The 12,626-nt window shown below is 43.7% G+C and overlaps 1 protein-coding gene across 1 annotated transcript in view; it reads left to right on the forward strand.

Annotated features, from left to right (window-relative positions):
- Positions 1-12,626, forward strand: part of HS2ST1 (heparan sulfate 2-O-sulfotransferase 1) — a 283,515-nt gene that overhangs the window by 93,944 nt on the left and 176,945 nt on the right. The window lies entirely within an intron of this gene.

Raw genomic sequence — 12,626 nt, forward strand, 5'->3', positions numbered from 1 at the left:
AAACCGTTGACATCGCTGGGAGCAGAATCTTGGCAGGCTGTTGAGTGTCATTATTGGATTGTTATAGAGAAAGTAAACTTTTAAGATGACAAATTATGTATTGTATTTATTGATGTCACTGGACTAATCTCAATAGCACTGGTGCTAAAATATGCCCCCTTTGCTCCTGGCAGTCACCCACTTTTCTTGCATCACCAACGTTCCTAGCTTGATGGTATTTAAAAACTCCAGTAGGTGTTATTACAAGGCTCTAACGGCCGCTTTTGATGTGTTGGGGCTCATTTACGCACGGCCACTAGTACTGTGAATGGAGTAGTGCTGATGTTCTGTGCTGTTTATCTTTTTCTTTTTTTCAACTATATTAAAATGTTATAAAGTTACATGTTGCGTACAGCATCACAAAACGCTGCACTGAAGAAAAAGTACAGCTTGTCCTACTTTTTTTGCTAGCGTACGACACTGCAGCACAGTGGTGTGAACTGAACTAATAAGGACATAAGGAAAATTGCTTTCTCTATGCATTGGGCACAGCTGCCTATCACAAGTCAATGCTGATGGAATGAATGGCCTCTTATGGGCAGTATAAATGGGGGAGTAGGATAGCCCAATCTCAGACTTGCTTTTTTGGAAAGCCTCAGCGTTTAACTGTTGGAGTTATTATCCTTTTTCTTTTTTTTTTTTTTCTGTTTTTCATTTTAACTGCTTCAATCTGATTATACAGCCAGATTGACATGTGAACTTACAGTTTAAAAAAAAAAAAACACACTACATTAATTACCCCAGGGCAGTAGCTGAATAGAACATAGGTTCACTGAAAAGTTTCCTAGAGACAGTAGACAGTTGCATGGAAAGAGAAGAGTGCTCGTTGTCCGGAGTGATGCCACGCTTATGGAAAGAGAACGCTCGCTGCGTCAGTGCGTTTTCAGGGGAACTGCCTCTCCCTTCTTCAGGGCTAACATATGAGCATAAAAGCACAAGCATAAAAAGTGTAAGCCAGTTTTTGTGATCTGAGTATTTCACTAGACCAGGGGTAGGCAACCTGAGAAGCCTCAGGACTACAAGTTCCATCATGCCTCTGCAAGTCATAGCTGTAACTCGGTTTTGTAATCTTTGCAATGCCTCATGGAAAATGTAGTTCCACAACAGCTTGAGAGCCACAGGTTGCCAACCCCTGCACTAGACCAAATAAAGGTATACATGTGAATATAGAGAGTGTCAGCATGGATAGTTTGAATATAATGTACACAAATAAATTCATTCAAATGAAAAGATTTTTTTCAAATAAAGTTACGAACAAATATGAAAATGATAAGCAATGGAAAATAATAGATTCATAAATGAATAATCACCATACATAAATATGTGTGTGTATATGTATATATATATATATATATATATATATATATATATATATATATATATATATATATATATATATATATATATATATATATATATATATATATATATATATGAACCTATGTCCACTTAAAAATAAAAAACATCAGGGCTTTTTTTCATCTGGAACTTTGTGGAACTCAGTTACACCACCTCTGGCTCAGGCCTTTTACCCCCCCCTCAGCATTACCAGTCCAGCTTCTGTGTTTACAAATGATAGCTTGTCTCCCACATGGCTCCCATAAAATGGATCTCCTGAGCAGATCCCGATGAGTGCAGAACAGGGACAAGGGAGATGCAGATGCCTGGGGTGCACTGTAATCATGGACAGGAGGGGTCGCTTGGTCGGTTACAGCCTCTCTGATCTCTCTTTTTTTGGGAGAGAGGGAGTGAGGGCAATAGTGATCAGCTGAGAAACCCGCCTATGATTTGTCCCCCAAACAGGTTTTTATTTCAGACATTGGCTAGGGCCTATAGACGCACACAATTTCCTCGATTAATTTATAAATGGTCAGCGTGGGCGAGTGCTCTCGTTTTTATTGGCTTTTTAAATGTTTCTGTTCATGGAGAGAGTTGCATATATTTATGGGGGTCATAATTGGGGGGGGGGGGGCAATAGGGAGTGGTGGCTCCCTAGGAGACTTTCAAAGCATGGTAATATCAAGAGTAATTTAAAATATTTTTTTGATTTTTAAATTTCCACTTTTAACAAAATCTCTGGTGATCCTGCCATAAAGGTTCTTGTTCAGGCAGCTTCCTGATAAAGGGCTACAACACTCTGGCCCAGTCTTCCAATTTTGCTCCTGAGCTTCTGATGGAGACTACGAGTGGCCATTTCAACACACATTAAACAGGCATGGTCCACTGTTGTCAGTCACCCTGAGCAATGCCATAAATCATTGCTGGAGTGGTTGTATATAGACCTTAAATTGCAGAAAAGAGGCTGCAGGAATTTATAGCAATGAAATGCAACAAAGGATGTTAACAAAAAAAATTCTTAAAAAATGGCAGTTTCTGCTACACAGTGCTTTATCATGCTGTAGTCACACAGGAACAAACCGTGCTTTAGCTCTTCGATAGCTCTGTTCTTGACTGCGATAGTGAGAGTGTTGTGGTGTACAATTCAGTGTAGCTTTTTTTTTTTTTTTTTTTTTTGTACAAACATTATTTGAAATGTACAAAAGTATACAGTGAAGGAAATAAGTATTTGATCCCCTGCTGATTTTGAATGTTTGCCCATTCACAAAGAAATGATAGGTCTACAAATTGAATGGTAGGTGTATTGTAACACTGAGAGAATAGCAACAAAAAAATTTAAAAGAAATGCATGTCTAGCAACAAATTATGCACTGATTTGCATGTTCATGAAGGAAATAAGTATTTGATCCCCTATCATTCAGCAGGATTTCTGGCTACCAGGTGTCTTTCATACAGGTAACAAGCTGAGATTAGAAGCAGTCTCTTAAAGGGAGTGCTGCTAATCTTATTTTGTTACCTGTACAAAAGACACCTGTCCACAGAAGCAATCAAACAATCAGATTCCAACCTCTCCACCATGGCAAAGACCAAAGAGCTGTCCAAGGATGTCAGGGACAAGATTGTAGACCTACACAAGGCTGGACTGGGCTACCAAACTATCGCCAAGCAGCTTGGTGAGAAGGTGACAACAGTTGGTGCAATCATTCGCAAATGGAAGAAACACAAAACAACTGTCAGTCTCCCTAGGTCTGGTGCACCTTCACTGTGCTTCATTCATGTTGCTTTACAGTGGCACTACTGTGCAGTGCAGTGTCATGTGATTCTGCACAACACGCTGCGATTGGATGTAGCTTGTCTGCGTTTTATCGCAGCACCAGGATGCGATGCAGTATGAATGGGACACAAACAATTGTTTTCTGCATGTCCTTGCAATGACAAGCATTTTATGATGCAGTAGAATGCCTGTCACCGCACTATATATAAATTCGCCCTCAATCTAGATGGGTTATATCTATTAACTTTCAGTATGACTTCTCATTTCTTGAGCTATTTTCCTCGCTCCTTAATACAAACACTTAGCAGTAAAATGTAATATTCCGAGTGGCATTTAGCAGTCATTTTGGACATGAACTTGGCCATTGATGGAAACTTATCTGAAAGACTTTTGGTTAAGCTGCTGTTTTCGAGTTAAAATTCTGTTTGGCAGTTGATGCTGTCATATATCCTTATCTTGATAACCTCCCGGTAATAGCTGCAGATTGAGCACTTGTCAGTCATGGTGCCAGCTCACGCCACTTTGCATTTATTCTTCAATTCAAGGAGTGATCTGTGTTGAATTTTGAAAATTGTTGCCATGGTAAAGCAACATCCTATCCTCTCTATTGTGTTTTTTTTTTTTTTTCTCTTGCCGTGAAGACTCGGATACCGCTGCTTTTCTGCACATATATGTGGGATTTGTGCAAAGCTCTTGTGTCTCTGAATGTCGATTATTCTGTAATATTCCTGTCTCAAGGTCTCAAATCCCTGGTGCATAGAACTTGGAAAGAGCTTAACCTGAAATGCATGTGTAAGGTATATATGATGGATGATTGTGTGCGCTTTATCTGCCAAGCTCATCTATCTAAGCTGCTGAATATCCACATCTTGTACTAGAGTTTGTTCACACTTCTTCCATCATCATCAAACAATCAAACACCATCTTAGAGCGAGCAGAAAAATGAACAAACTGCAGAATTTCATCAAGGAAAGATTCACCTCATCCAGTACTGATATCTAGTTTTGTGCAGATGCTGGCTTGCTGAATCTCATATGCTTCCTTTTTTAAAAAATTTTTTTTCAAGACCAAGTGTGGGTCCTCCCAAGCAGTTGGCGCACTTTCTGATCAGCAGGGGGTCCGTGAGCAGATCCCCTGTAGAGCAGAACAAAAAGGGTGTCACTTTTGTGACATCTGCATCCATTCAGTTTTTTTTTTTTGGAGCTTAAGGGCTCGTTCACACCTGACTTTATTTCTAACTCTTGCCAAACGCCCTTATAGCGTTTGACAGGTGTTTGGGAAGCGTTTTTAACGCTCCTCAAATGCTCCCAAAACGCCCTATGCGCGGTTTTGAGGCGGTTGACAGGCTATTGCCAAGCGTTAAAACTGCACCACAAACACCTATAATGAAGTTAAATGGTATTAACGCTCCACAACCGCGCCCTACATCCGCCTGCCTATAGACCAGTGGTTCTCAACCTTTCTAATGCCGCGACCCCTTAATACAGTTCCTCATGTTGTGGTGACCCCCAACCATAAAATTATTTTCGTTGCTACTTCATAACTGTAATTTTGCAGTGGGAGGAGTAGTGCCACATCATTGGTGTCAGTGGAAGGAGTAGTGCCCCATCACTGATGTCAGTGGGATGAATAGTGCCCCATCGTTGGTATCAGTGGGAGGAATAGTGCCCCATCACTGGTGTCAGTGGGAGGAATAGTGCCCCATCGTTGGTATCAGTGGGAGGAATAGTGCCCCATCATTGGTGTCAGTGGGAGGAATAGTGCCCCATCGTTGGTATCAGTGGGAGGAATAGTGCCCCATCGTTGGTATCAGTGGGAGGAATAGTGCCCCATCGTTGGTGTCAGTGGGAGGAATAGTGCCCCATCACTGGTGTCAGTGGGAGGAATAGTGCCCCATCGTTGGTATCAGTGGGAGGAATAGTGCCCCATCGTTGGTATCAGTGGGAGGAATAGTGCCCCATCGTTGGTATCAGTGGGAGGAATAGTGCCCCATCGTTGGTGTCAGTGGGAGGAATAGTGCCCCATCGTTGGTGTCGGTGGGAGGAATAGTGCCCCATCGTTGGTGTCGGTGGGAGGAATAGTGCCCCATCGTTGGTGTCGGTGGGAGGAATAGTGCCCCATCGTTGGTGTCGGTGGGAGGAATAGTGCCCCATCGTTGGTGTCGGTGGGGGGAATAGTGCCCCATCGTTGGTGTCGGTGGGGGGAGTAGTGCCCCATCGTTGGTGTCGGTGGGGGGAGTAGTGCCCCATCGTTGGTGTCGGTGGGGGGAGTAGTGCCCCATCGTTGGTGTCAGTGGGGGGAGTAGTGCCCCATCATTGGTGTCGGTGGGGGGAGTAGTGCCCCATCATTGGTGTCAGTGGGGGGAGTAGTGCCCCATCATTGGTGTCAGTGGGGGGAGTAGTGCCCCATCATTGGTGTCAGTGGGGGGAGTAGTGCCCCATCATTGGTGTCAGTGTGGTGGAGGGGAGAATAGTGCCCCATCGTTGGGGTCAGGGGGGGGGGGGGAATAGTGTCCCATCGTTGGTGTCAGTGGGGGGGGAAATAGTGTCCCATCGTTGGTGTCAGTGGGGGGAGGAATAGTGCCCCATCGTTGGTGTCAGTGGGGGGAGGAATAGTGCCCCATCGTTGGTGTCAGTGGGGGGAGGAATAGTGCCCCATCGTTGGTGTCAGTGGGGGGAGGAATAGTGCCCCATCGTTGGTATTAGTGACAGCCTGGGCTCGCTCTCTCACTTACCTGTCAGCTGTCTTCCTTCTCTGGCCGCTCTCCTCTTCACTCGCTCCGGCAGCTCCCTCGATCTTCTTTGATGTGCGCGCGCTGCCGCTCGGCTCCTCCTCTCCAAGCTCCACCTCCTCGCCGGTGATTGGCCGCCTGTGTGCCTCTCCTGAGTTACAGTTCCGGTGGCCAATCAGCGGCGAGGAGGCGGAGCTGCTGAGCGATCCCGGAGGTGTGGCCAGGTGACAGGAGCAGCGTATCATCCCGCCCACACATCGCCGGAGAGAGGAGCGGTGTCTCGGTTCCTAAGACCGTCGGAAATATGTGTTTTCCGATGGTCTTAGGCGACCCCTGGGAAATGGTCGTTCGACCCCCAAAGGGGTCGCGACCCCCAGGTTGAGAACCGCTGCTATAGACTAACAGAGCTTTAGCAGGCCATACATGGTTCGAATTCCGAATGATTTTTCAATTGTAAATCCAAAACGTCATTTATTCTGTAATCAGACGGTGCCACCAATGATTTCGAAAACCGGTCGTTTTTCACAAAGTTTCCAGCATGCCCGATAAACGAAATGGGGAGGAACCACGAAAATCAGCGGGTGCCATTGCCCCACTAACAGAGCAAAAATCGGTTGATTATTCTTAGGTATGATTTTTGAACAAAATATAGTTCAGAAATCGACCCATGTATGAAAAACTGACAGATCTGATGAGAACGTTTGTGTGAAGGAGGCCCAACCCTAGGTTCACACTTAAGCATTTTCCGCAGCGTTTTGTAGAAACAGTCCATTTAACATTGCTTCCTATGGGACATGTTCACATCTCCGCGTTTTCACCCGGTGCGGTTTTTGGAAAGGGTCAGGAACTTTTTTGAAAAAGTTGCGTTTTTGGTTCTATAGACTTCAATGGAAACGCTGCAGAGTAGCATTTAGTGCGTTTTTTTTGCGCGTTTTAAATCTGCCTAGCAACAAGAAAAAGAAAAAAAAATCATTAAAAAATGCAAGTGCAAAAAGGCAACGCAATATTCAATGCATAAACGGGTCAAATGCAACCTGCATAAGTGTGAACCTAGCCTTAACCTATACAAAGAGAAATTTAGAGGCTGCTATTGTGAACCTCTTTTGAAAATTCTAGTTATCTAGCTGTCCTTGAACAGCAATGATCCTAGTTTCACATTGATAGCTGCGTTTTGCACGGATATGTGCTGCTGTGCCTCCTGAAACGCAAGGAAAAGGTCTCTGCGCCATTTCTGGAATTGCAGCCTGTACGGAACCCGCAAGTGCAGTGTGGTCCCCAGTGCGGGAGTGATTTCCAGTGCATGCGGCGTGCCATTACGATTGCATCCAGCGTGTTTTCTGAGCAGTTGTGGTCTTGCAGCGGCAATCAACCTAGCTTTGAGTATACATGCGTTCTAGCTGCATGTTTGTTCACTGACTTGGCAGTTGTTGCAACCAGGAACAGTCATGGAAATAGCAGTGATGGTCTCCTATTTATCTCAGCCATGCTTTAGGCTATAAGCAAGCATTTAACTGAATGAAATCGATTCATTCAGGTTTTTTTGTTGTGATTAGCTTTGATTGGCCATGGCTAATCACATGACACAGATGGGCTGTGAATAGCCCAGCCCGTGCATGTGATTGCTGTGACCATTTTAGCTAGACACACTTTTATACAATGGATGGCATGAAAGGAAGCTTCCCATTGTTTACAACTGTCAAATGACCTGCTGTGATTGGTCACAGGGTACTTGCAATGGGGCCAGTACAGAGATCTGTCATCGGTCATGTGTCCGAGGTACACAGTCGGTGTCAGATCTCGCCACAGCGTGGGCATGCGCAAGGCGTGATCTGGGAAGGATGTCATATGACGCCCCTTCCGGATCGATGAGAGTCCCGCCCGGCTGTCATTTTACTATAGGCCGGGTGGGAAGTGGTTACAAAAGCATCGTGGATGCTTGATAAATGCCCATGAAGGTGTTGTGTTTGTAGTGGGAAGTGCTTAATGGGGATGTGATGTAGAGGAAATGATCCACTTTGAGGGTTGGTTAGGTTGTAGTGTGATAGCAGACTTTTTTTTTTGTGAATTCTGAAGGTGGGTTTTTTTTTACTTTGATCTCTGACGCTTGGCCAGCTGAACTTTGCTGAAACAAAAAGCTTTGCCACTGGCAACAATGCTCAATGGTTTCCACGAACCCAACGTATAAAATAAAATTCAAGATCCTAACCACAGCTTACAAAGCCATCCACAACACTGCCCCCAGCTACATCACCGACCTCATCCACAGATACCGCCCAAATCACCCACTCCGCTCCTCCCATGATATCGTCCTCTCTAGCGCCCTCATCACCTCCTCCCACGCTCACCTCCAGAGCCTCTCCCATCCTCTGGAACTCCCTACCACAGTATGTCCGGTCAGCCCTCACCCTGTCTGCCTTTAGGCGATCTTTGAAAACTCACTTATTCAGGGAAGCCTACCCCACCTCCACCTAAGAACTGTACTTGAATCACCTCCGCCAGATCATCCCCCGCAGCTATCACCTTTTGTATCACCTCCCCCTTCCTTTAGATTGTAAGCTCCACGAGCAGGGCCCTCCTATTCCTTCTGTACTGAAAAGTATTGTAATTGTACTGTCTCCCTTATATTGTAAAACACTGCGCAAACTTGGCGCTATATAAATCCTGTATAATAATAATGCCTCTGCTTCTGCCTGGCACTGTCGGTATTGTTGGTTGATGCTTTTGCCCGCACACAGAAGCAAATGGACTTACCATACAGCTGCTCTGTACAAACAGGAAGTGTCTGCAGCTGCTCTGTCCTGGTTCTCTATGATTTCTCAGTGCATTCTGGGATACAGGAACCTCCATTGCCTCTCCGGCAACATCCAGCTCACACGGTTTAAATGCTTCACTAACATGCTAGAAGTGCTGTTAAAGTGTTACTAAACCCAGGACCCTGCATTCGCTATATCCGGTCTCCCACAGTACACGCAACATGGAAATGCAATTATTTTAGTTAATATAAACTGCTAAATACCTTTTCTCTTCAACTGTATATAGCAGTCATGTGACTTCTATCAGTGTCCAGCTAAGCACTAGTTAAAGCTTGTAGGAGTTTTCATTTTCCTCTGACTGTTCTATGAGGCTACATAACCCCTGACTCTCTGTCTGGAGAGTGCTGATCGGCCCAGTGCTGATCACATGCACCCTCCCAAAGAAAAAACTAAACCTCTAGCAATACACTCCAAACTGAGCATGTGCAGAATGACTCCCAGAGCTCTGTACTATCAGCAGATGGTTTGGGGACAGTAGAAGGGGAGGATCAGAGAAGACAGGATCAAACAGCCTTTTTACACCATTCAGAGGATTAAGTCCTTAGGGTCCACGGTAAGTATAACAAGCATGCTTTATTGCATATATAGACTAGTTTTATTGTGGGTTTAGTAACAATTTAAGTGCTTGAAACCAAAGCAGGTGGCTGATGCCTCACCTACGTAATAAAGCAAAGGTCACATTGGCAGTCTTGGAACCTGCACTTTCAACAAGTCAGCAGTGGTCAATATCATCTATCTGTCTTTGCTGTTTCACTCTAATAGCAGAGCATAGGGGTGAAATGTGAGATGTATGTAGCTGGATTCAGCCCACCAGCACTCACCCATACTGCCCCTTTCAGACAGGCGTTTCGATGAGATCCGCCTGTCAGTTTTTCAGGCAGACCTGATTGGAAGGTCCATTCATCCCTATGGGCAGCCATGAGTAAACGGACTCCACTGTCCGGTTAAATTCTCCTACCTCCAGATCCAATCAGGCCTGCAAGAAAAAAAATAGGAGAGGACTCGGCTCTCTTCTGTTTAGGTGGATCGGATCAGATATAGCCTGGTGTAAATGGGCAACTGAGCACATTTTGACCATGCAATTTCCCTGTGTTTCCAGCACCCGCAAATGCACTTCATTTTTACACGCATGGGGGGTGTCATTCATAATGAATGGCAGCCTCACAAGTTTTCACAGAGCAGCACGTTTAAGCTGCGGGTGTGGGAATCGCTGGGATTCCCGCAGCCTAGGTGTGAACCAAACTTTATTGCCAAAGCTTAATTAAACAAGCTGAAGTTAGAAGCTGATTGGCTACCATGCACAGCTGCAACAGATTTTGTACTTTCCAGTTTTATTAAATCAACCCCAATGTGTACAGAGCCGTAGGCTCGGCTATACCGTTAACCCTAGGTTCACACCTATGCAGGTTGCATTTGAGCCGTTTCTGCTTTGCGGTTTGCGTTTTTGCACTTGTGTTTTTGCCGCGTTTTTGATGCATTTTGCGGGGTTTTCTTTTTTCATTTTTCTTGTTGCTACTGTAGTCAGATTAAAAAAGGAAAATGCGGCAAAAACATAAAAAATGCAGCAAAAACGCAATACATGCTTTTCTGCAGCATTTTCATTGAAATCTATAGAACCAAAAACCTAACTTTTTGTGTTTAAAAAAAAAAGTCCCTGACCCTTCCAAAAAACGCTCCGAGTGAAAACGCACAGGTGTGAACACGTCCCATAGGAAATCATGTTAAATGGACTGTACTGCATTTCTGCAAAACGCTGCGGAAAATACTTAGCTGTGAACCTAGGGTAGAAGGCCAGTGGCCGGTTTGCTTTGGTGCCTGTTTGTATTAGAAGCCATGAGTCTATAAATATGGGCTGGTTGTTCTTTTTATATGTAATATTGATCTTTGTGTGCGAGAAGCTAACGTAGAGGCTGCAGATAGTTCTCACTTGCCTGTGTTTTACTGTATGAAGAATTATTCTGAGTAGCTATACCATTCATTACTGTGTGGCTGGTTGACATCTATGGGCGATTTTGTTCATTTACACATGTCATGCTGGCCCATTGAACTGCATAGTAAATGCAAGAAAATGGATGCTTCAAGTGTCTTAAGACGTCTGCACAATAGAAAATTTCTAGTTTCAGTACTTAACCCTCTTTTTCCCATAATACTTGAACAAAATTGTGCTTTTATAATAAGCATGTATAAATGCCTATTAAAATTGCTTGAAAATGAGCATAAATGTCTGCTTATCCCTTTTGATTGGCTTTTTGAAGGTGACCTGTATGCATTTACAGTGCTTTGAAAAAGCATTCATACCCCTTGAAATTTTCCACATTTTGTCATGTTACAACCGTAAATGTATTTTATTGGGATTTTATGTGATAGACCAACACAAAGTGGTACATAATTGTGAAGTAAAAGGAAAATAATAAATGGTTTTCAAACTTTAAAAAAAAAAAAAATCTGAAAAGTGTGGCATGCATTTGTATTCGGCCCCCCTGAGTCAATACTTTGTAGAACCACCTTTCACTGCAATTACAGCTGCGAGTCTTTTTGGGGATGTCTCTACCAGCTTTGCACATCTAGAGAGTGAAATTTTTGCCCATTCTTCTTTGAAAGATAGCTCAAGCTCTGTCAGATTGGATGGAGAGCGTCTGTGAACAGCAACTTTCAAGTCTTGCCACAGATTCTCAATTGATTTTAGGTCTGGACTTTGACTGGGCCATTCTAACACACGAATATGCTTTGATCTAAACCATTCCTTTGTAGCTGTAGCTGCATGTTTAGGGTCCTGCTGGAAGGTGAACCTCCGCCCCAGTCTCAAGTCTTTTGAAGACTCTAACAGGTTTTCTGTATTGCCCTGTATTTGGCTCCATCCATCTTCCTATCAACTCTGAGCAGCTTCCCTGTCCCTGCTGAAGAAAAGCATCTCCACAACATGATGCTTCCACCACCATTTTTCACAGTGGGGATGGTGTGTTCAGGGTGATGTGCAGTGTTCGTTTTCCACCACACATAACGTTTTGCTTTTAGGCCAAAAAGTTCAATTTTGGTCTCCTCTGACCAGAGCACTTTCTTCCACATGTTTGCTGTGTCCCCCACATGGCTTCTCGCAAACTGCAAACAGAACTTCTTATGGCTTTCTTTCAACAATGGCTTTCTTCTTGCCACTCTTCTATAAAGGCCAGATTTGTGGAGTGCACCACTAATAGTTGTCCTGTGGACAGAATCTCCCACCTGAGCTGTGGATCTCTGCAGCTCCTCCAGAGCTATCATGGGCTACTTGGTTACCTCTCTAATTAATACTGTCCTTGCCCAGCCTGTCCGTTTAGGTGGACAGCCATGTCTTTGTAGGTTTGCAGTTGTGCCATACTCTTTCCATTTTCGGATGATAGATTGAACAGTGCTGCTTGAGATGTTGAGATGTTCAAAGCTTCTCATATTTTTTTTTATAACCGAACCCTGCTTTAAACTTATCCACAACTTTATCCCTGACCTGTCTGGTGTGTTCTTTGGCCTTCATGATGCTGTTTGTTCACTAGTGTTCTCTAACAAACCTCTGAGGGCTTCACAGAACAGTTGTATTTATACCAAGATTAAATTATACACAGGTGTTCTCTATTTACTAATTAGGTGACTTCTGAAGGCAATTGGTTCCTCTAGATTTTAGTTAGGGGTATCAAAATAAAGGGGGCTGAATACAAATCCATGCTAAACTTTTATAATTATTTGTAAAAAAATTTTGAAAACCATTTTTCCTTTTCTTTCCACTTCACGATTATGTGCCACTTTTTGTTGGTGTATCACATAAAGTCCCAGTAAAATATATTTACATTTTTGGTTGTAACATGACAAAATGTGGAAAATTTCGAGGGGTATGAATACTTTTTCAAGGTAACAAAACTCTTGTTGGCTTAATACTAAAACACAACTTATTAGAGCTTTTTGT

Source organism: Staurois parvus, unplaced genomic scaffold, assembly GCF_062004578.1.
Source record: "Staurois parvus isolate SC_StPar_1 unplaced genomic scaffold, SC_StPar_1.0 ptg000066l, whole genome shotgun sequence".
NCBI classification, from domain to species: Eukaryota; Metazoa; Chordata; class Amphibia; order Anura; family Ranidae; genus Staurois; species Staurois parvus.